At 45.4% G+C, this 20305-nt stretch overlaps 1 protein-coding gene across 1 annotated transcript in view; it reads right to left on the bottom strand.

Moving 5' to 3' along the window:
* SYT16 (synaptotagmin 16) overlaps positions 1–18991 on the bottom strand; it is a 109714-nt gene extending 90723 nt beyond the window's left edge. Inside the window, exon 1 of the mRNA XM_017807704.1 lies at positions 18924–18991. The gene's annotated coding sequence lies outside the window, so the exon portion shown is untranslated. The remainder of the gene's footprint in view (positions 1–18923) is intronic.
* Between the last annotated feature and the right edge of the window lie 1314 nt (positions 18992–20305).

Below are 20305 nucleotides of genomic sequence, written 5' to 3'. Positions count from 1 at the left end.
AAAACACCCTCCTACTGCTTAGTGTACAAAGCCAGCCAAAATAGGATTTGGTTCCCGGTTTGCTCAAGCCAGAGAGTTTCCTCACAAAACAATAATGTCTCTGCTTAGCCTGGGGTCCTAAACATCTGGACAAATAAGAGTGACAAATAACCACAAGTGAACAACAAAAAAAGAGAGAGGAGAGTCAGTATTAAAATCCATTAGGCAGAGAAACACAGGTTCTATTAAATTTATTGCTTGGGTTCAGGACTTGGGAAGAGTCTCTTCATTTCCTCTACCTCTTGAGTATTTACCACGTCCCCTATGAAATAAGTCTCCCAGAGTCATTTTAATGTCATGTTCTAAGCACTTCAGTGCTGTAAATCATCGATTTTTATCTCCTTCTCCCAATCAATGCAAAGATATTTATGCTGAACACATAAAAGCACTTGACACTATAGAGAAACCAATTACACCCTGCGAGACGTTTGCTTTTGGTCGTTGACATCATGGAATTATCCATTACACTTTGCACATGCCTGCCATTTACAGGAAAGCTGTGTGACCTTGCCTGCCTGAAGTTTGCAGCAGATACACCCATCCCTTGGCTGGGGATGGGACCTGAACTGCAAATTGTGAAAGCTGGGAGAAATCATGAAAAGAGAAGCAGCTCTCATGCCAGTCCTGCTTCTGTGCTCCTACCAGACACTGCTTGCTGCCACAGACAAGATGCTGGATAGACAGATCTTACTTCTAACCACTGCAGTCATGCTTCCCCCTGGAGCCCCAGGGACAGACTGGAAAACTTCATTATCTCTCTGTGTCTACCAGTGCTTCAAGGATAGGTCCTACATCCACCTTCTGCCACCTTCTGCCAGGCTGGTCCTTCTGTCTCTTCCCACTCCCACACACCAGGCTAGCAATGACTACATTAAACTGCAGGGCAGGCGCACACTGAACTACCTGCAAGCTCCTGTTATAGCAATTGTCTAGACCACACCACGATCCCCTGTGGCTCCCATACTCCATGCTCCTGGCAGACAGGTTCAGGGGGTGAGCCAGGAACCAGCCCTTTTATCTTGGCAAAACTGCAACAGACTTGTCAAGTCTCCGAATGATTTACGTTTCGTGACGCCCGCCAGTCCCTGTCTTGCACTTTCTACTTGTAGCAACAGCAATTCACACCATCCCAGCAGAGCACGGAGGAGTCTGTGCTCCCTGGAAAAGGACCCACTACCCAAGGACCAGTCTTCCCAACCTCAGCATCACATTCTCTCTCTCTCTCCCCTGTCACCAGCTCAGCAATGAAAAGGAGTTTTCCTGCCACATGGATGTGCTCGTCTGCCACAGGGCTTGATGCTTGTTTCCTCACAAATAAGAGAGAAAAGAGTTTCACTCAGCACTAAAATAGGCAGCATCATTTGAGGAACAAGTGTGTTGAACAAAACCACACAGGAGAGTGCTGCACCTTCCCTAGCACTGCTGTCAACTTTGCCTTTCCATTTCAGGTGTTTGTCCAGATGTCCAGATTTTATCTGAAGCTGACACATTCCTGTAGCCCCAGCAGCTGAGGAACAGCCCTCACAGCTAGCTCAAGGGAACTGCATTTTGTTTTAAAACCTGGGTAAGATCTTGCAGTGTAGAACCTAATTCCAGTGAAGGTAGCTGTGATGGTTACATCAGACCCAGCCTGTAAGCCATGAGCACACCTTTAATAAGACTATACAAAGAGAGAGAATATTAAACTCCAAATGGTCATCACTGTCTCTGCTGGTTGCAAGAGCAAAAATTACAAAAGCAGTGACACCAGAAGAAGCTTTAGGGCCCAGAGTCATCATCTATGATTCTCTAAGTTCCCAACTGACCCAGCTGAGTGAAGCAGAACTATCTCTCATTAGTAGAACAATTAACTTTTTCGTGTGCCCAGGCACTGCTTATACTGAATCTATTTTAAGATTCCAAACTTTTCCTTAGAGGGTGTTGGGGTTTTTATCTCTTGTTGTCAAAGCAGGCAAAATTCAGCCAAGTTCACTGCAGATCACCCCCATTAATAGGAGACCAAATCACACAGAGAAAAAGGGGAAATAAAAAACATCACTGTGTTTAAAAACTGACAACCATATTTTGACTCTCAAATTTTAGGAAAAAAATCCCCCCCCTATTATTAATCCACTTCTGAACACCTGGAGCATCAGGCAGTCATAGGAACTGTGTGAGAACACCAAGTAGTGTGTACAGAAAAGAGATCCCTTATTTTAAAGAGGTTGTCAGAGTGTGCACACAAAAGAAATGCTGAAGACAAGAACTTGCAGCATATCAGTTCAATGACATTAAGCCCTTTGGCTATCTCTCTTCTTCAAAAATCAAAGCAGCCTTAAGTAATAACAGTATGAAATTAAGCTGATTTCATACTCTTTAATCTAAATCAAGTAAGACAGCACACACGGCTCAGTTTTAAACCATATAGGAAATAAAAAGGCTCATTCGGAAGCCGACTGTGTAGACAGGGATTTGGCATCATTCTGTGAATCCACTTTACAGTGATACCTTATTTAATTAGGGAACACACAGGGAAATTAATTGGTTCAAACATAAATTAACAGTAAACTCTACTACAGTAATACCTATGCAACGTTCATCAGGCAGCAGTCGATCTGATCTACAAAGTCTGGTACCAATAGGTCTCCTACTCGACAATGCTACGTTTTGGTGTCTGAAAACCAGGGTGGTCTGACAGGCAGTTTGTTCAATTCACCTGGACAAACAACACCACCAGCAGCCCTGAAAAATGCTCCACACATCCTAGGGGGGTGAATCAATCCAAATGCTGCACACCTACTCTTCACAGCAGGAGCTCAGGGCCAGAGACACATCATCACCTGGTGGCTGGAGCCAAGGCTTCTGCTCTGACCACTCTCTGTTGACACTGCATGGCCCTTTGAAGGCCAGAGGAGCAGGAGAGCCCCCTTAAATAGTCTGTGATCCCTCCACTATAACAGCCCCCTTTTACAACAAGATGCTTCCAGCCTTAAGGCACTAGTAGCTTCCAAAAACTGGAGAGAGGGCAAGTGGGTATTGATGCAATAAGAGAAATAAGTCATGGCAGAAGTGTGGCATTTATAGGCTCAAATACTTTTTTTTTTTTTAAAGGCAAAACTGAAGAAATAAAGAAAGCAGATAGAAGTGAGAGGGGAAACACTGCTCTATTTTAAAAAAAAAATATTATTATGGAAGTATGTATAAGCAATTTTCCTTCTGTCAGGTTGAAATGAGAGCATGTTGCATCTTATTTTTCCACCTCAGTTATGTAAAGTCCTATCTCTGTTATGCCCAGCTCTCCTTTCCTATCATCATCTCTAATTTGCACAGATGAACAAGATGTACTCTACTTAGAAAACAAACAAATATATCTTTCAAAAGTATGAGTTGTTAAATGCTGAGCCCACATACAGAATTTTGCATGCACCCAGAGCAACTATTTGGGGTAATCTTCTCTTTCCTGCTGTGAAAGGCAGTCAATTTTAATTTGGAAGAAGCATTGCTACTGTGAAAGTTAATAGAAATCTGTCATGCACTGGCTTACAGAGGGGTGTTGGTAGCACAATCCTTGCTCAAGCATCTCTCTCTTGGATTTCAGCACTGATTCCTCAGTGCCCATCAGTGAAGGTGATGTGAGTGGAGGCAACGTGAACGACCTCCTGACTGTGCACACCCCCACTGTGTGCACCTTCCTCTGGAAGGACAGCAAAGACAAAGCCAGGACTGATGGCTGTAAACAGCAGATGTTACTTTTATGTGCCTGTTAATTGCTTCAGAGCTGTCAGGGGAAGAGGGTCGCGCAAGCCAAACACCCCCTTCAGAGCACCCTTGGAGATAAGTGAGCGCATGTGTGCACATATGCACAGGCACGTGCACCTTTCCAAAGTGGAGGCATCTGAGTGCAATTCCTCAACTTTACTCACAGCAAGTAACTGCTCAGAGGACAACAGGCTCTGCAGATCTGGGGTTTGGTTCACTTTACAGGGACGTGTAAGGTCAGAGACAGGAGACTTGAACTCTCTCATAAAGCAAAAACCCATGCCAAATGCTCATTAGATAATCAGCCAGCTGCACATAAGCTGTTTGTTGGGTAGCAAGGAGCTACCGACCCCTCCTGACAGCACAGGCAGCCTCCAGGTTGTGGCTCGACATCCTGAAGAGCAGGTTGACACACTGAATCACCACCCTGTCAGTCTGAATGCAGCCCTGCAACGTTAACAGTAGACGTGTGTGTATGGCACATCTGAGCTCCCACCTAAAATTAATTCAAAACCTTCCAGCACGGGGAAATTTTGCTTCAAGCTGTGCTCTGCTGACACAATGATTTATTGATTTATCTCTCTACAAGGGAAACAGGAGCACCTCCAGTCAGAGGATATGTTACATTAAAAGAGTGTCCTGGAGGAGGGGGGAAACAATGCACAAACGAGTAGTTCTTTTGTGGACCCTGCTAGATGAACAGGAAGGGTGAGTTTTGGTTTGTTTGTTTCCTTAAATCATACACAAATATCATAAAAGTTTTTCAAGATATTAAAACCTTTTCAACACGAGTACACCAATCTAATGCCCAAAGCTCCTCCAAAAAGAAGGCCAAGTTTTCTTAGTACAAAAGATTTTCACCAGTCAAAACTTGTTGTGAAATAACAGAAAACTTCTACTTAATTCTTTATTATTTTTAACTATTTTAAGCAATCATCCTGCAGAGTAAGATTCCTGTGAAAGAACCCTGAAGGCACTCCCATCACAGGGATGCTGCAGTGCCCTCTAGAGCCTCTCTCACTGTCTCATTCCAGCATCTAGACACAAATTCTTACAAAATTGGCTATAAAGAAACCACAGAGGGGATTACTGTCTACCAGATATGATGCATGGCCAATAATTAAGACAAGAACTCAAATTCAGACTCTTCAAGTGGTTGTTGTGTTACTTTGACAGTATCTCACCTGACCACAGCACTATTTATAAAGGCACATCTATGAATAAGGTATTGCATTTTAGGAAGGACTTTCAAGAACATCAGTATCTCTATCTTCCACAGAAATAAAGATGCTAGCAAAAAAAAATAAATAAATATTGTATTTTTCTCTTGCTTGCTTCTTTCCCAAGAGCCACTATTCCTGTAACTCAGATCCCAGGATGAAGAATCTACCTGGCTCCTTTCAAGATGGAAAATTGCTGCACTCAGACCTGCTGCATTGAAACTTCACGTAGCGCTAGAGAAAGATGCATATTGCTCCTATGAGTGCCTTGATTTGATTTGAAGTTGGTTTTAGTTCCTTTCTCTCAAATTCATAATGAAAGATCCTCCAACACAGCTCACTACCATACATACATATCCACCTTCATGGGGGCTAACCAGTATTGTTTTTCCCCAAGGAGAGGACGGAACACACCTTAGCCCTAAAATACCAAAACTACAGCGAGTGTCTTCCATCAGTGTTACATTCCAACAACCATATGGACACATTTGCATTGCCCTTGTAGCAGGAGGTGGGCTGATACATTTCATCCCTGCGCACTGGGATTGGTGGAACATCTTCTACACATCATCCCAGACCTCTTGCTTCACCCCTATTAGTTATGCACCCGAGCAGCCCGTGTACTGTGCCAACAAGTGATGTCTACCTCGCTGTTTTGAAATACATAATTTTGCTCACAAAAAGGGGATGAAATAAGGATAGAACCTGTTTTGTTTGATTTGTCACTGCCCACATCAAACCGCTGTGGGAGATGATTCATTTCAAATACGTAACAGATCCGTGCCTGAAGGTGCACACACACAAAGTACCCTTGGAAGAACACAGAGACGTGGCTGAGCCAGCCTCCTGCTGTCCATAAGCAGCTGGCCTGCTGACCCACTCAGCATCACAGAAGAAATAGTGAGATCAGGTCTGGAGAAGAAGGTCTCAGCTTCGTGATCCATATGGGGAGAGTAGAGCAGGAATAAGGAGCTCTGGGGAAAAAGAAATAAAAGAAAAGAATGACTGCCTGGTTGCTAAAAGACATGCTGAGAATTACGAAACCAGAGCTGTCAGGACCCTCTCAAAGAGCTTTGAATTTGTTATTCAGTCTTATACAGTCATGGGAAATGAAGCATCTCTGGACACTGCCCAGACCAACTGCTGGATGACAGTGGGAACATCAAGAACTGCACTTTGTGCATCCCATTTCTAGTCACAGAAGATAAGGGAACAGAACATGGCTCTTAAGAGTTTTTCTGGCTATGTGCCAGTGTCTGGAAGAGGACTGAGGTCTCAAGGAGACATCATGATGTCTTAGACTCCAGCAAATATCATTAGAGAGTCAAGAAGTTGGGGGTTTAGGGTTATTCTCTGAAGTTTGTCTATTTTCCCAAGCTCCACATCATCTCTGCTGTACTCTATCCCACAAGGTTTGAGTTTGCACAGAGATTACAGCACATTAAACTCATTCCATGGCCCAACTAAAGCACCTTGTGTGACAACTGGGCCTGCTCAGAGGATCTTATATCACCTTTTCTATTGAAGTCAGAAATCTGACTTATCTGCTAAAAGGCACATTATCCTGGATGTCACAAACACAATCCTGAAGTCTTTAGTTTAGCAAGGCTCAGTGTAACCAAGTCTCTGCTCCGTCTCATGACATGAGATAGGGACTTCCCAAAGGCAAACTTACTCTACAATTTTCTCTCTGCCTCTCTCCTTCAGACTGGGTCCCCATGACTGCCTTTAGCTGTCTCTTGGTTTGGATTTGAACGTGGCAAGTTCATCTGAAGCCTCGTGGGTGGAAACAGGAAGGAGCTTACAGTTTAGTAGTGATGACAAAGACCTCACTGTCAGGAACAAGACGTGAATGGACAAACATGTCCTGGTGTTCTAAATGCTTCCCAGTCCTTCTGCAAGTATTACGTTCCTTTGGCTTGTCCATCTTCACCCACACTCTCTTTGCTGCAACTGTGTCCCCAGAGGTGTCTGGACACGCTGAATTTTGTATCTCCAGCAGCAGCTCCTTGGAGCTACAGGCACTCAGCTGGCACATGGATGTCACAGCAAGGACGAACCTCAGTTCAAGGTGGAGACACTAAAATCCAGTCTCCTGCAGGTAGGAGGGCACTGGGCATCCCAGCTCCCATCACAGCCAGTGGATCAGCACTCAGTACAGCCAGGGAGCTCAGAGAGCCACTCACCTGAGCACTCACTGTGAGTCTGCTTCAGAGCTGGGTCACTCCCCAGGCTTCGTGGACTTGTCTTACCTAGATGTCCATTAACTGCAATGAGGGCTCAGATGCTTTTCACACACCTTTATGTTTCCTTAATCTCACACTGAATCTCACCTCTGTTCTCAGACCCACACAATGACAAACAGGTGTGTGCTCCTTGGGAAACCACACACCTTGCACAACATGGCACCTGGATGGACACAGTTCAGTGGTGGACTGGGCAGTGTTAGGTTTAAAGTTGGACTCAATGACCTTAAAGCTCTTTTCCAACCTAAATGTTTCTATTGCTACCTAATTTATTCCATTACTAGCATAATTATTTATAGCATAATAAAGTGCAAGTTTTATGCCTGCATATGTCATGAGTATAGATTCCCTGTTTATGTTGTTCTAAAAACATGGGGGATTTTTGTTTTCTGCTTTTGGTTTGTTGGGGTTTTTTGTTGGGTTTTTTTTGGTTGGTTTTTTTTTTTACAAAGGCTTGTGTTTCCTACACTAATTCAGTAGCCTCCCCTCAATGTTTCATTACTCCTTAGACAATGTTTTTGGGAACCACGGAGTGAATTGCAAACACTGAGATACTGTTACCTCTACCCCAGATGAAGTTGGAAAGCTTTAAGTTGGCCAAATGTACATCACATTGAATCACACTCAATTAACCTAATCAAGTATTCCTCTAATCAAAACACACGTTTATGAGCTGGCAGTTTCTGACTCAACCACAATTCATTCAATCTTCAGGAAAAAATCATTAGAAAAACCATCTGTTCTCTTTAAATAGACAAGCTATTTTTATGTTCACCATGAGCTCAAGTAATTATAAAACAAGTGGAGTGGGTTTCAAAAGAAAAATAGAGAGGGTAAGACAACTGCTACCTTGTGATTATCATGGTACAAACACTTTACATGCAAGCCATGTAAAGTTCAGGCCTTACACTCCTCACCCTATTATGCATCATGTAACCAATTGTCACCTGATTAGCTGAAGTTACACAGTAAATGCTACAGGGAGGCCCTGGGGTGAGACTTGGTGAATGAATATTTACATGCTAGAATTGAACACCAACAGAATCCCAAAGTTAAAGTTCTCAGAAAATGGTTGATTCTCAAAGAAAATCAGTGTCAAAGTCCCACGCACCTGCTATATTTAGGTGCCAAATTCAAGACTGCATTCCTCAAAATCATCAGTCGTTTGACACCTAATCCTAGGGGATCTGACATTTTTTGCAATAAAATTCCCCAGGCACCCACCTGCTCACAGAAAGCATGACAGCATTAACCAAAACAGCAGAACTCTTTTGTACCTAATCCTTCCCATAACCCACAGCACAGGAACTTCTGCCTACGTTTCCTGATGAGCTCATCTATTACCAAAGAGATGAAGCACCATGTAAGATCAAGTGGACAACACCTTTCCCCCAACAGTTGCGTGGCTACAGGACGGGACAGCCCTAGTGGAAGTCCTGGCTTTGCCTAGAAGGATCTGAGCCCCAGCATCCACACTGCCCTGGCCTGTGGAATCATCCTGAGGAATTAACTCTCAGTACACCCTGCTGAAGCTGCTCCAGTTAAATGATCAATGGACCAAAGAGAAGCACCAAAGGAGCACAAGTCCATTGTGAACTCCAAGGTGCACTAATGAGAGAGTTTCCTAACACAAGGCAATCTTCTTGCTCATGCTCCAGTGGTTCCTGATGCTAAACACTGAGAACATGGGCAGCAGTTCAGGAATCTGAAGGCTCCTCTTTCCAGTGTCAGAAAGGGGCACATCTCCACTCTATGCTACTCCACGTTTTAGATTGACTGACTTAGAGCAATTCCCACAGGCTGCTGATTGCAAGGCTTCCCATGGAGACACCTGGCTGATCTGTGTGACTCTTCTGTTTATTGTCTGACAAGAGCTCATCATGGATCTTGCTGCAGTGCCTGGGAAGGAAACATTCCTTCAGTGCCTCCAACTCTTAAGTGAGTATGCCAAGCTCAACTCCCAGTTTTCCATTACCTCAGCTCTGGAACTATCTAGTCATGGATTTAATGCTCCAAAAGAACTCGAGAACTCCTGGACTGCCTATGATTAATCTACTGGTTTTGGCAAGGAACACTCATAAATGGGGTTCAGTGACTCCCAGCAGGCGAGGGCTGCTGAGCAACACTATATGAGAAAGTGCTCCTGAAGGATGTAATTCTTGACAGGACAAGAGGTGATGACTTTAAACTGAAAGAGAGTAGATTTAGATGAGATATTAAGAAGAAATTCTTTATTGTGAGGGTGGTGAGGCACTGGAATAAGTTGCCCGGAGAAGCTGTGGATGCCCCATCCCTGGAAGTGTTGGATGGGCTTTGAGCAACCTGGTCTAGTGGAAGGTGTCCCTACCCATGGCAAGAGAGTTGGAACAAGACCATTTTCAAAGTCTCTTCCAGCTCAAACCATTCCGTGATTCAGACACACCTAAACCAACTTTCAGTGTGGCAGAGAACAGCACATCTCCTGCCTTCTTTGCCCCTTCTGACTTCCACAGCACAGAATGCATAACAGCATGCCCCAGTGACAAAGAGGAAATCCATGAGCAGCACAAAACCAGGACACATTGAGTTGTACCAGCATGGCCAGTACAATCATCAGTTTGAGAACTCCTCCTTCAGGGCAGCACTTTCCATTTGTCATTACTAAATTACAACTCTTTGGTCATTTTGCCATTTTGGACAGACCAGATAATGTGGCCAGCTACAGGGTTCCTGGGTAATGAAAAAGGTGGGAGGTTGCCAGTATTTGGGCTAAAATGAGGAGATCATCAGACACAGTCAAGACTGTGAGAGGTGCAATCATTATCTTCCCACCCACTAAGGCTCTCCATGACGTTAGGTGCACATCATATGGTTCAGTTGCACAACAACACTGGCACATGGCTCTTGGAACCAGGCAGGTTGACCACCTTTATGCACAGCATCACGAATAGCATAGAGTGCAGGCTGTCAACCCTCTCACTGTGGACTGCCTTAAAAAACATGGCAGAACTTCCCAACACAAATTATGGTAATAGAAATACACCTTAAGTTGTTTACGGAATGTTTTTTGACTTCAGCATGAAGTGCACTCTGCTTCCATTGAAAAGCCTGTAATACACCCTGTGCAACCATATAAAATTCAGATTAAGGGAGGGGAGCAGTTGCTACTGTTATATGAAATGCAGGTAGCAAATCAAGTAATTCAAACTGCAGAACAAACCCCAAAGCACTGCTGCAGAATGCTGTGAGCATTTGTACATCTCATCTATTACACCTCCAGTGAAACCTTAGCAACCATTTACTTTGAAGTACAGCACCAGAACCTCCTGGACCAATTTCTTAGCAGGGCTCCCCACACAGTTATATCATCCCCATGAGGACTGATGGATAGAGTTAAGTGCCAGTACTACCGAAATTCTAAAGTAATTTTTGCAACTGGAAAATAAAATAACTTGTAACTGTACACATGCTTCATGGAGCATGCATGGTTTTTTAGGACTAATTTAAACACAACCATAACAATTTCACCAAATAAAATCTACACCTTCATCAAACAGCAGTAGGTATTTTACTTAAATGCATAGATCTGAAGTAAATTACAAGGTGAGAATCTCAGCTGCTATATCAAATAACCTTCTAGTCCTCGTGGCAATGAAAAAAAATGCTTTCTTTCCTTTCATCTACTCCTCTGAAAAGAAGTTCAGAAGATTTCAAGCGCTGCAAAACAAGAAAGAGGATAAAACCCTCCCACACATGAAACATTTTGTGTGTGATTTTTGTGGTGATTGTGTTGTTCTTCAGGGTTGACTCAAAGTTTTTAAGCACAAAGCATAACCACGGCATGTTATGCAAAACAGATTTCAGACAACAAAACTTCTTAAGTGTTTTCAACAAAAGTTGTTGATGGAAAACATTGGTTCCAAAGAGCCACTAGGAAATGAGAAGAAATACCCACTCCAAAACAGACAATGCTTCATGACCCCCTGCCATTGTCTGATAAATACATTATAAATCCTTTGCTGCAGACCACGATCTGAAGATCCCAACAATTACCATTAAGCAGTGGCCCAAATGCTTATCTTCTGATAAAATCCACATTACCAGCAGGAATCAGCACTGTGCAGATGCCTTCTACCTGCAGAAACCCTCTCCCCACACTTGAAGAATTAATGCTTAGGAAAAGAGAAATTACCACACCAAAGAACAATAAATTCTTTTAGAAAGCTCTCTTCTTTCAATTGCAGCAAGATACATCTGTGTTAAAATTACTGGGTTTTGGTTCAATCACTGAACATTTTTGTTTCAACTGTGCAAGCACTTGGTTCTCAGGATGATGCAATGGGAAATGTTCAGGACAATTTTCTTAAAATTTATATGCATTATCTGAATATGCTCTCTAAACACTTCTGAGATGTAAACCACATTCTGATTTTCCATTTCTGATTTTTGTAAGAAGTGCTTAAGTGTTTCAAAACTCCAGTTTTGACCAAAATAACTAGTTTTGGCATCTGCAAACCTGTATTTTTAAAGAATGACAGTGATCTTAAAACCTGTCTGCCAGCTCTAGGAATAAGCACTATCTGCAAGTTCCCAGATGATTTCAAACCTTATCAAAGTCAATGAAGGCTAATTAAGACTGGCCTCCCACTCCTTGGAGGCACCTGATATCTTTGTACATTTGTACACGAAAGTTCAATAAAATTAATAAGGCTAATAATAATATCTAGCTTATATATAACACATTTCATGACAGAAACAGCGCGGGCAAACAGGGAGGGGAAGCAAAATGCCAGTCTCAAAGTCAGCACCAGAGCAAGGACTGGTCTAGTGGAAAATGTCCCTGCCTGTGGCAGGGCAGTTGGAATTAGATGATCTTTAAGGCCCCTTGTAATCCAAACCGTTCTGTCATTCTATAACTGGTATCCAACAAAGTCCCAGCCCTAAAGGCCTCCTAAGAGAGGGGACCAAGAGAAACATGAAAGGTACTTGTGAAACAGAGGGGTCAGAATGGTGTAAGGTACCCAAAGGAAGAAAGTAAACCAGCCCCGTTCCATCTCTGCTCCTCCCCAGTGCTGCTTGGAGACCCTGCACTGCTCTCATGAGGAGCTTTCACCAGGGAACATCGTACAAGTTATTCCAAGGCAGAAATCAGGACTGTGTTAATGAAGAAATGCCACCCAACTGCTCCACACAGGCATTCAAGGCAGCTGTGATCTCACAAGAAGAAGGAACAAAGGTAATTTTGTGGATTTATATGGAAAGAGGGCTCTGTGATACCCTTCCAATACCCCTTCTTTGTCCAACACTGTCTACGTCCTCCTCCACCTGTCAGTTGGTTCTGGTGCAATCACACACTTTGTTCTTGAAATTATCTCCTCTTGGCTTCCCATCTTCCTCTATGCCCTCCCCATCTCCCTGAGCTTCCTTGGAGACCTGTTCTTTCTTCTCTCCCTTCCTTCCCTTCTCAGTCTCAATTTTTTGTTCATGATTCACAGTTCTGCATGGATCTCAAGGCTTATCTTTCTGTTCACACCAGATCTTGCCGCCCCTTTCCAGTTGTTCTTGTACATCTTGTGAATCAGCTGAAACTTCAGCATGGTTAAAAGCACAGCTCCTAATTTTGTTTGGCCCAAAACGAGGACGTAACTTGTCTCAGAACTTGCTCTGAGGTTTCAGAGAGAGGAATCATCCTAGTTTTTGTACAGTATCTGAATGGTTATGCAGTTTGCAATTTACCATTACTCTTTCAGCTCCCCTCCTAGTCCTTTCCGTCTTGATTCCTGTGAGCTGCTCTTCTTGGGACTTCACAAATGGCATTTTGTCTTTCTCATACCCACTGAGAAGGCTGCCACAAAGGTCACTTTTCATAGGTTTAACCAAGTTCTGCAGCCGCTGACAGACAACATTGCTATTTACAATTTTAACCAGCTGTTTACCCACTCATTTAACCCTCTAACGCAAAATCAATCTATCTTACACATAAAAAGGACGATATCCAAGAATTCCACTCCAGACAACACAGATAACACAGTATATCCACGTCTAATTAAAACATATCTAATCACATTTTTTTATAGCCACCATCATAACCTGGGTATACACACATCAGATATATGGTTGATAACTGTGTTCTCCTCTGGTTGGAAATTCACCTCCCAAAACTACATGAAGAACAGTCTGTGCAAAGTCTGAGTACCTAAATAGCAACCAGCTGCACCAGTTTGTAGAGTTAGTGGCTTCCCAGCTTTGAGACAGATTAGACTCAAGCCCTTGCTGAATAATTGATCAAACTTCCTCAGTGCACAACCAGAGCCATCAACAATAGATCATACAAATGGGACGTGAACAAAAGCTCTCCTTAATGACTACTCAAACCCTCCAGTCATAACCTCAACATACCTAAGGCACATAAGAGGCTGCTTTTCAAAATAAAGCCTCTGATGTTTTAGATATTCTCCCCTGATAATTATGACTACTCCTGTTTACATAAGAGTCATCTCTACAGCTGAATAGCACCATGGAAGGACTTAACCAGGCCAGATGGAACACACTTGTTTCCCACGTGTGCAGGAACTAAAAGAACACTCCAAGAAGGCAATAAACATTACAGACTCCTGCAGATGGGTCCCTCAGGAAGTGCTGGCATCATTACTTAGAGCAGAGGCAAGCCACAGAGCTGCGTTTCACAAACCCTGACACAGCTCACAGCACTATCGCTGCCGCAGCGCTTCCAGCACGGGGCCTGCACATCCACAGCCACACCACCACACTCACAAGACTTCCTCCATAATTGCCTGCCTGCACTGAACGGGACCCACCTCATGGCGACCTAAGCATATTAAATCAGTGCTACAGCCATCAGCAGCAAGGCTCCAGGGGCAGACTTGACTTAAGGTGTCCTGCAAGCCCAAAAATGTTTGGTTTGGCAATTCACTTTTGTCTTCAAACCTCTATTTTTAAAAGCCCAGTGGCCCCTTAGCTCTTTTTTTTTTTTTTTGTCAAAGAAGGAATGCTGCCTGCACCTCTGCAACTGCATCCCAGTTCTTCAGTGAAGTACTCCCCACCCTCTCCTCCAAGGCATATGTAGTTGCCTGTCTTTGCAAAAAACAAACTCTCCTCAGAGGCAGCATCCCAGGAGAATACCCTGCACTTGAATCAAAACAGGAAGGAAACAGATTTAAAATGTTCTCCAATTTACTTTGAAGTCTGACTGAGTATCTGAACGGTTTCTCATGGGGGCAGGTGCATAAGCACAAACACAAGCTCTTTACAGAAGTAGCAGCGTTTCACATATTTGGAAAAGAACATACAATTGCAATCAATATTTTCCACAAAGCAGGCATTTTGTTTTTGAAAGATTTGCTTTTAACACAGCCAGATGTGCAGGTCTATTATTAGCAAGAATTTGAGCAATGTTACATCAAAATGAAACAAGAGAGGAAAACCAAAACCAAGATACAATGATATGAACTTTCAAATGAAAGCAAATATATTTCCAGTATTTAAAAACTGCTTTAAACAGTCACATGTATTTCTCCTCTTTTAAATATATTCTCTTGGGAGGTTTTTGATTTTAAAATGTATGGGGTGGTCTTAATATTATGACAATACCATAGAATCAAAATCATTCAGATTGGAAAAGACCTCTGAGATCATCAAGCCCAACCAGCACTGCCAAGCCCACCACTAAACCACATCCCCAAGTGCCACATCTTTTAAATCCCTTCAGGGATGGTGACTCCACCACTGCCCTGGGCAGCCTGTTCCAGGGCTTGACAACCCTTTCTGTGATGAAATTTTTCCTAATATCCAGTCCAAACCTCTCGTGAGACAACTTGACATTTCCTCTTGTTTCCTCTTCCACTTCCTCTTCTTCTCACTTGTTACCTGGGAGAAGAAACTGCCCTCCACCTGGCTACAACCTCCTGTCAGGGAGCTGTAGAGAGTGAGAAGGTCACCCCTGAGCCTCCTTTTCTCTGAGATGAGCCCCCTTCAGGTCCCTCAGCTGCTCCTAATCAGACGTGCTCCAGACCCTTCCCCAGCTCCATTCCCTTCTCTGCACACGCTCCAGCACCTCAATGTCTTTCTTGTCATGAGGGGCCCAGAACTGAACCCAGGATTCAAGGTTAGGCCTCACCAATGCCAAGTACAGAGGGATGGTCACTGCCTTGGTCCTTATGGCCACACTATTTTTGATACAGGCCAGGATGCCCTTGGCCCTCTTGGCCGCCTGGGCACACTCTGGCTCAGGTTCAGCTGCTGTCGACCATCACCCCCACGTCCTTTTCTGCCAGGCACTTTTCAGCCATTCTGCCCCCAGGCTGTAGCACCACATGGGGTTGTTGTGACTCAGGTGCAGGATCTGGCACATGGCCTTGTTGAATCCCATACAATTGGCCTCGACTCATTGATCCAGCCTGTCCATATCCCTCTGCAGAGCCTTCCTGCCCTCCAGTAGATCAACACACCACCCAACTTGATGTTGTCTCCAACTTTCTGAGGGTGCACTTGATCCCCTCATCCAGATCATCAATAAAGACACTAAACAGGACTGGGCCCAGTCCTGAGCGCTGTGGGACACCACTTGTGACCAGCTGCCATCTGGTTGCAGTACCATCCACCACCACTCCCTGGGCCCAGCCAACCAGGGAGTTTTTTAGCCACCAAAGAGTGCACCTGTCCAAGCCATGAACTGACAGTTTCTCCAGGAGAAAGCTGTGAGAAATGGTGTCAAAGGCTTTACAGAAGCCCAGGTAGACAACATCCACAGCCTTTTCCTTATCCACCAGGTGAGTCGGCTCGCCATAGAAGGAGATCAGGTTAGTTAAGCATGGCCTGCCTGTCAGACCCACACTGGCTGTCCTGTACGTGCCATGTGATGGCACTCAAGGTGATTTGCTCCCTGACCTTCCCTGACACCGAGGTCAGACCGACAGGCCTGTAGTTTTCCAGATACTCCTTCCAGCCCTTCTTGTAGGTGGGCATCACATTTACTGACTTCCAGTCACCTGGGACCTCCTGGGTTAGCCAGAACTGCAGGTGAATGATGGAAAGTGGCTCAGTGAGCATTTCCACCAGCTCCCTCATCACCTTTGATGTAATCTCATCTGGCCCCATAGACTTGTGTGTGTCTGAGTGGTGTAGCAGGTTGCTGACTATTTCCCCTTGGATTATGGGGGCTTCATTCTGCTCCTCATCCCTGTCAGCCAGCTCAGGGGATGTGTACCCCGAGAACAACTGATCTTACTATTAAAGACTGAAATAAAGAAGGAATTAAGTACTTCAGCCTTTTCTTCAACATTTTTTACTATTTTTCCCCACACCCAAAGGATGGAGGATTGAGGATGGAGATTGACTTTAGCTCTCCTTTTTTTTTGCTGGTGTATTTATAGAAACGTTATTTACTGTCTTTTACAGCAGTAGCCAGATTAAGTTCTAATTGGGTTTTAGCCCCTCTAATTTTCCCCTTGCATAACCTCAAAACATCCTTGTAGTCCTCTTGAGTTTCCTGTCCCTACTTCCAAAGGTTTATCTCTCTTTTTATCCTGGAGTTCCAACCAAAGCCCTCTGTTCACCCAGGCCAGTCTTCTTCCCTTCTGGTTTGTCTCTCAGCACATGGGAACAGCCTGCTCCCAGGCCTTTAATTAAAATCATTAGAAGTGTATTCAAATCATCCACAGTTCTCTTTAGCACTGACCTGAACTGTGTCCAAGCCATACTCAATTCCAATTGAGCTGAAGCCACAGTTACTGGAAACCAAACTTCCCTCACTTTATCCTCGAGCCAACAGGAGCAATGAATTATTTAGCAATAAAAATCAGAGCAGACAGCTGTAACACATATCTCTGATCACCTTAAGTCATCACTGCCACCTCTTCTGGCAGCCCAGAATCACAGAGGAAGAGAGAGTCTCTGGCTTTTTTGCCCTTCTATGAGGAACAGCTCTGACACAAGAACAGAAGATAACACTACCTGAGCTATCAGGATGCCCCTGCTCCTCCCAAAGCTCCCCAGTCAAGAAAAACCCCCAGTTCTGCCGATGGTCCACTGCTCTGTGCAAGTACAGAAAAGACTGGCATCTGCTGAGGTGTATGTTGGATATAATCCTAAAAAGAACAATGCAGATTTTCCCACTTCAGTAAAAATCATAGTTTATATATCTAAGTGGACTTTAATACAAGTACACCAAGTCCAAGGAATGCCACCTTACTCATTTTAACGTTAGGCTTCCCTCCAGTCTTCTTTATTTCAGGTTATTGTTTATGAATCAAAACATTCAGTAATTTTCAAACAGATGAGGAATCAACTGATAGATGTGGATCCTTGCTTTGAGGATGTAACTCATGAAAGGACAGGTTCTGCTAGGTAACCGTGTACTATTACTCTGAACAAATCAGGTTAGTTCCTAATTCTCCTAAGGCCACATTGAAGCACCAAACAATTCCACATTGTGGAGAATTCATGACTCCACCCATCAGCCTGAGATGACCCTTTCTTGGGGACACAGCCTTGAAAGAAAATGATGAACAGTAAACACAAATGAACATCACTAAGTTATAAAAGGAAAAGAGGAACTGGACTCCCCATTAAGCCCAATCATTTTAATAAAAAGCTCAAGCCTAGAATTTTGTTCCTGAGAGCTTGTTCGTGAGATGCTATGTGCATGTCTTAAAGACTCATGTGATTATTTTCCCTAAACCTGGCAAAAGATACAGCAAAATCAACCTGGCAATCTCCAAGAAGTATCGAAGTTGTCATTTTTATAGTAAATCGGGAGGAGACTCTCAGGACCTCGGCTTACAGCAGCAATTCAGGTTTTAACTCACTGGTGCTGTGATCTGAAATATTAAGGGAAATACCTGGCCTCTGTGCAGCAGCACCACTGCCACATCCAAGAGCTCAGCCAAGGTGGGTCAACGACACCATCAGTCAAAACAACAATCAATCAATCAATCAGTCCAAAATCGGCATGCAATCATCCCTAAAGTCATTTGTATTATAGCATGGTCAGAAACCCCAACAATTCCGAGGCTCCTAGACCCAGACAAGTCTCCCATGGTTACAAGAACACTTGTTCTCCATTAATATCTCAGAAGTAGGCTTTCCTATTCCTTTATTCTCCCTGAAATCCATGTGCATGTGCACCCATCCTTTCCGCGTGGAGCACACGAGCAACACACCGCGCCACCATCCCCTGGGAGACCCGCCGGCGGCGGGGTCGAGGGGGCACCGCCCGCCGCCGGCCCGGGGGAGGACAGGGACCCTCGAACCTCCTTTTGCCACCGGAGAGTCCCCGCCGGTCCCAGGGGTCAGGCCACTGGAGCGGGGCCCGGTTTCCCCCACTGTCCCCCGCGGCGCTCAGCACCCCTCTCCCTGCAGCATCCCGCTCCCTTCAGCACCCCTCTCCCTGCAGCATCCCGCTCCCTTCAGCATCCCGCTTCTTTCAGCATCCCGCTTCTTTCAGCATCCTTCTCCCCTCAGCATCCTTCTCCCCTCAGCATCCCGCTTCCCTCAGCATCCCTCTCCCCTCAGCATCCCTCTCCCCTCAGCATCCCGCTTCCCTCAGCATCCCTCTCCCCTCAGCATCCCTCTCCCCTCAGCATCCCTCTCCCCTCAGGATCCCGGTCCAGCGCGGGGCGCGGCCGGTGGCAGGTGTCCGAGCCTCCCTTCCCCGGGGATGCCGCCCCCGCCCCGCACTCACCGTCCGTGGCCATGGCCGCGGCCCGGCCTCCCTCGCTCGCTGCCCGGGGCGGCGGCGGAGCGGGCGGGGGGGCGGCCCGGGCCCCGCCGGCAGCGCGGAGGGTGCGCGCCGGCCCCGCACGGCGCATCCGCGCCCGGCGCGGGCAGCGGGGGGAGCGGGCGCGGCCGCGGGGGTCCCGCGGGGCTGCGGGAGGGAGCGGCGCTGCCTCTCCCCGGGGCATTCCTGCGACGTTTCACACCCCCACCTCCCCAAATCTGACTTGGGAGGGGTAAGAGCTTCGCCACGCTCGTCCAAAATCTTGCGCCGTCTCCTTTCACGAGGCGCCGGGACCTTACTGCCCTGCAGGTAGCAACCGCAACCTCGCTGGGATGGGCACTGACAACTCTCAGCCCTCTGCCAGGAACTCACCTGCTCGGCGGGCTGCATGGAGCCCGTCTCTCGGATTTAATTGCCACCTCACTTTTCAACAGCCATGCAAAACTCATTTCTAAAGATGCTTCTCCCCATCCCCAGTAACCCTTAGTTGGGTTATGGCCAGCCCTTACATCCTCCACTATTGTCCATATCCAGGTTTACATTTCTATGGCTAAAGAAGCAGCAGTTTGGTCTCTGTTACAGAAAGCTCAAGCTGTAGCAGGATAACGTTTCTTTGCATGTTTCTACTGCAGTCAAACTGTGGTGCAGCATAAAGACTGACCCAAGGGCTATGAAGATGGTGAAGGGCCTTGAGGGGAGTCCATATGAGGAGCAGCTGAGGTTACTTGGTCTGTTCAGTCTGGAGGAGACTGAGGGGAGACCTCATTGCAGTTACAACTTCCTCGTGAGGGGAAGAGGAGGGGCAGGCATTGATCTCTTCTCTGTGGTGACCAGTGACAGGACCCAAGGGAATGGCCTGAAGTTGTCAGGGGAGGTTTAGGTTGGATATTAGAAAAGGTTCTTCACCCAGAGGGTGGTTGGGTATTGGAACAGGCTTCCCAGGGAAGTGGTCACAGCACCAAGGCTTACAGAGTTGCAGGAGCATTTGGGCAACGCTCTCAGGCACATGGTGGGATTCTTGGGGTTGTCCTGTGCCAGGAGTTGGACCTCAATGATCCTTGTGGGTCGCTTCCAACTCAGGATATTCTATGATTTTAAGTCCTAAGTGCTAGGAGCAAGACAGAGCTTAACACATCTGTCAGCTTCTTGTAACTGCTGAAGTTCCTGCAGTCCCATTTCCAAGTGTTGGGCTGCATACAGATGGAGGAGGGAAGCATTCCATTACCTGGCTTAATCAGGTGCCCAGATTCGAGAATAAAGATGAAAAGGGGGTGAGGAAGCCACGCCCATGTAGCAAGCTTTGTAAAACGTGAATGGGCCACCTCAGAAGTAGAATGAATTTCAAA

This window comes from Lepidothrix coronata, unplaced genomic scaffold (genome assembly GCF_001604755.1).
Source record: "Lepidothrix coronata isolate B3197 unplaced genomic scaffold, Lepidothrix_coronata-1.0 Scaffold19, whole genome shotgun sequence".
NCBI classification, from domain to species: Eukaryota; Metazoa; Chordata; class Aves; order Passeriformes; family Pipridae; genus Lepidothrix; species Lepidothrix coronata.
This window is presented reverse-complemented; position numbering and strand designations above follow the sequence as displayed.